The following is a 5129-nucleotide window of genomic DNA, read 5'->3' on the forward strand; positions in this document are numbered from 1 at the left end:
AGGATTTGCTCATATGTTAAATTAGGGCTTTGCTGAAATTGCCTCCTTTATTGGAAATAAGCAAGACCAAGACTGTCAATTTTTGCCAACACTGGAGATGAACTGGTCAGATGAACACTTATGATCAATGAATACAGCAAAGCCAAGAGCCTACATCAAGGGTATAAGGATCTCTAGGTACATAAGGAGATTTATTACTTATTACCTTTCTTTTTCTTCTCTGCAGCTTCTTTAGATGAGTTTTTGGAGGGCCTTTTTTTTTTCCTTTAAAGACATGATCTCATATTGTCCAGGCTGTACTAGAACCCACTGTGTAGCCAAGGTTGACTCTGAACTCCTGATTCCCTTGCCTCCACCTGGCCTACACTGGGATTACAGGATGGGTCACCATGTCTGGCATGAAGGGTCCTTTGGTAGGTAGGATGTTGCTTCAGTTCTACCTCCTCTGTGAGATGCTTATGTCCTAATCCTCAGAGCCTGTGGATGAGCCACCTCACATGGTCTAAGGGACCTCAGAGATGAGATTAAGGATACTGAAATGAGGAAATTATCTTGCATCTGGAGGAACATAATGTAGTCACAAGAACCTTTATAAGTGAAGCAGAGGAGAGTCAGGGGATGCTGTGATGGAAGCAGAGTTAGAGTCACACAGCATGAGCAAGACTCCACTGATTGTTACAAGCATTGAAAGCAAGGAAGAGGCCACTAGCAGAGAGTGGAGCGTGGTTTCCAGGACCTAGAAAGGGTTCAGAATAGCTTTGTCTGTACAGAAGGAGCTTAACACCTGCTACACATGGGGTTTAGTCCACTGAGGCCCAGGTCAGACTTCTGAACTCCAAAGCTATGAGATAGCAAATTTTGCTGTAAGTCACTAAGTCAGCAACAATTTGTCATAGCAACATTCCGAATCTGAAAAAGATGTCAAGCTCTTGTCAGATTCCATTTATCCATGTATGGTCTATTCATATGAAAGCACAAATCAACCGGGTGGGGCCAAGGTCTTGATTTGGGATTCAGGCTGTTGAGTTACCCATTGTCCTGTGAGTGAGGTCTTACATTTGTACAACACCATAGCTATGAGCTTCAGTAGCAGGCAAATGAGGACATGATCCAAGAGGGCAGTGAGGCCAGGCTGACTTAGGACACTAAAAGTTGTTGTTTTATTTTTTTAAAGGTTTTTGAAACAGGGTTTCTTTATGTAGCCCTTGCTGCTTTGGAACTTGCTCTGTAGATCAGACTGACTTTGAACACACAGAGATCTGCCTTCCTCTGCCTCCTAAAAGTCTTCCACCACCGCCTGGCTTGGGTACTTAAAGTTTCGAGAGATACTTTGTAACTGTGTCTGCTTTGCTTCAGTAAAACTCACAGGGAACTCTGAGTCTTCTGTTGTCTCATGTGGATACAATCCAAACATGTGCCGCCAAAACTCAGACGGAGAGTAAAACTCCAAATTCACAGAGCTCGGGTGAGTGAGTGTGGTGCTGGCAGCAGGATAGAAGTTAAAATCAGACCAAACTCCTTTGCTGTTACCAGATTATCCAGACAAACAGCATTACCCCTGAGATTTTCTAATTCCTTTTAGAGATCTCTTGACTTAGCGTTTTTATTTAATTTGGATCTTTAACCTGCCAAAATGCTGGCTCTCAGCCTCATTGGCACATGCTTTGATATCTGACCAACTTTTTTTCTAAAAAGTAGAATAATCTTTTTAAAAACTATAAGTAATTAATGCTTGATGTTGGATTTTTTGTTTTTGCTTTTTGTTTGTTTATTAATTTGTTAGATTGTCTTTGCACCTGGTGGAAACATTGTCAGCCCAGGTGGGGGAATTTCATTAAATTTTGTCTGTTTGTCTGTGCATCCATCTATACATCCATTCATATATTCACACAAGATTTACCTGCATTATAAGTATTTATGTAGAGAGTTAATATTATGATTCCTTGTACCTTTAAAGACATTTTCATTATTTACCCTCCTCTCTTCTTCTGTATTTATCTCCTCCCATCTTCTATATTTATCTCTCTGCATCCCCCAATTAGAGTCTCCATTTTCCCATTCAGATCTCTTGTAGCCTGCTATTCTCCCTCTATCGTCCCCTGCCCCAGCAATGGTCCCTTTTTACTTTCCTGATTTCTGCAATTACTCCAGGATATGTACTTACATAAAGAGTGTGTGTTAGGAGCCTCAGATGAGAGAATATGTGACATTTGTCTTGAGACAACTCTTTTGAGTTGTTGGTCAGGGTTGTCCAAGAGACTCCCAAAACATTATAGCTTTTGTCATTGTCTTTGGTTGTCCCCAATGGTGGACGGTGAATCCTTTCTGTTGAAGACACATGTGTTTCAGACACAGGGTCCAGAGACTCATGAAATGGAATTGAAAGGGAAGTCTCCTTCTGGAGGGAATACAGGTACCATGCAAGCATCCAGAGAAGGGAGGCAGCCAACAGCCCTGCCCAGCTTTGACACCTATGAACCATGGCAATGGCCCGTATGGCACAATAATCCTAAAGCTGCAGTCGTGCTATCCATGTCTTGGCAGTAATAACAGCTCTCTGGTTGGACTTAAGATCCCCTCAACAGGGCTGGAGAGATGGCTCAGTGGTTGAGCGCCGACTGCTCCTCCGAAGGTCCAGACTTTAAATCCCAGCAACCATATGGTGGTTTACAACCAACCACCCATAACACCTTCTTCTGGAGAGTCTGAAGACAGCTACAGTATACTTACATATAATAAATAAATAAATCTTTAAAAAAATCTACATTTATAAAAAAAAAGATCTGCTTAACAAGAAGGAAATCATGCCTGAAATGTAGTCAACTATTCAGAGCTAGTGAAGTAATGGATACTGGGGGAGAACCTATGACCATCACTTTACTAAGCCAGCATTAACTTCATTCCAAATATCTGTCCTTATTCCCACTGTAGTCCTCACACCTCATCATAAAAGTGTATCATCAACAGGCATAATAGAAAAGCCAGTAACAACCACATTGGCAAGCTGTGTGTGGTGGCACATACCTTTAATCTCAGCACTTGGGAGGCAGAGACAAGAGAGTGTCTGTGAGTTTGAGGCCAGCCTGGTCTACATAGAGAGCTCCAGAACAGCTAGGACTACACACACACACACACACACACACACACACACACACACACACACACACAGAGAGAGAGAGAGAGAGAGAGAGAGAGAGAGAGAGAGAGAGAGAGAGAGAGAGAGAGAGAGAGAAACAGTGGGTCATACGTTCAGGACTGTCTCAAATAAAGAGGGGCTGGAAAGAACGTAAGAGTTGGAGGACTTAGATGGCTGTTGCCTCCTCAACATGGCATGTCCATTGCAATTTTTTTTTTTAGATTTATTTATTATTATATGTAAGTACACTGTAGCTTTCTTCGGAAACACCAGAAGAGGGCATAAGATCTCTTTACAGGTGGTTGTGAGCCACCAGGTGGTTGCTGGGATTTGAACTCAGGACCTCCAGAAAAGCAGTCAGTGCTCCTAACCACTAAGCCATCTCTCCAGCCCCCATTGCATTTTTGAAATCACATCAGTGTTGGTTACCCACACAGGACCTTCACAAGACTGGGGTTACCTGGATGCAGGAGAGCCTCATGGAACCCTTCCCTCTCCTGAGGACCCATTGGCAGTTAATGGCTATCCAGCCAAAGGTGATATAGCTACTGACTAGATGTCCATGCTTCAGTAACTCCTCTACCTATGGCCATGCAAGCAATGCAAATTAAACTCAATAGGAAACACACACACACACACACACACACCTCTCACACACACCTCTTTCACACACAAAGAGGTGTGTGTGTGTGTGTGTGTGTGTGTGTTTCCTTGTCTTTTGCTATAGCCCTGGCTGGCCTACAACTTTAGCTCGGGCTGGCCTCGAACTTGTGGTGATTCTTCTGTTTCTGCTTCAATGGACCACTTATGAGAACTAACCACAATTGCCTCTTAGTGGTTTTGTATTGGGAAATTTAAAACATAATCACAGTTAAGAGGGATTGTGTTAAATTTCCATTTATCTCTTGGCTTCAACAGCAACACATAGTTTTGTGTGTTCTGTTTTCCATTCATTTTCCTACTATCTTGTGTTATTTTGAAATAAATTCATAAAATAATAACATTTAAAGTATAAATGTTTGAGTGTGATCTCCATAAAGACTCTTCTGAGAGATTATAATCTGCATTGTTACATTTAGAATATTTAGCAATAATTCCATAAAATCAATATGCAACTGATATTCACATCCCTTATGTCTCGTGGTAAATTTTAAAAACAAGTTTGTTGAACTTAGGGACCTGGCCAGGCATAGCAGTGGAGAGACTGGAGGGGTGCAAGTCCCAGGCCAGTCAGGATATAAGGAGATGCTGTTTCAAAAGTAAACAAACAGGTTGGGAACAAGCATACGTTCTACAGCCAGTTACTCACCATTTCTTCTGGTCTCCAGGCTCACCCTCCCTCTTTCAAATTTAGTAACTGAAGGAATGGTGGTCATATAGCTTTCCACCTTCTGAATCTAGACAATTTTATCTTCAGGACATCACTTAACACTCTCACCAGAACTCCATGCTTCCTGTAAATTGGTAGATTGCCCTACAGGCATGGTCAGATTCGATTTTTACTTTCTTAGAATAGTCTTTCCATGTGCACCATTTAAGAGACACATTATATCTGCCTGTCTTTCTTCTGATGGTAAAATGGACCAGTGAGGTCAGCTTGAATTTATTCACTGTCTTTTGCCATTGGCTTCCCACTTAGTGACTCTAGTGCCCACTAATGATACGCCCAGCTGCTTCATTCTTCAGAACAGAAATTGACAGTGTTCTTCTCTGTCATTTCCCTTTCACGTATCAGCTGGAATTATTTTACAAAGATTTTTTTCCCCCTTGCCAACTATTTTTGTTGTGTTGTCTTACAGTTAGAACAAAGAAGATATGATGAATTGTTAATTCTCTCTTACCAGTTCTCTGAATGAAACATATATGGTTTTAAGCTTGAAAGAATGTATGTATGTATTATGCAAAACAGAAGAAAACCAAGAAGGATGACCATTGTGTGGATACTTCATTCCTCCTTAGAATAAGGAACAAAATACTCATGAAAGGATATAAG

This window comes from Mus pahari, chromosome 3, assembly GCF_900095145.1.
Source record: "Mus pahari chromosome 3, PAHARI_EIJ_v1.1, whole genome shotgun sequence".
NCBI lineage: Eukaryota > Metazoa > Chordata > Mammalia > Rodentia > Muridae > Mus > Mus pahari.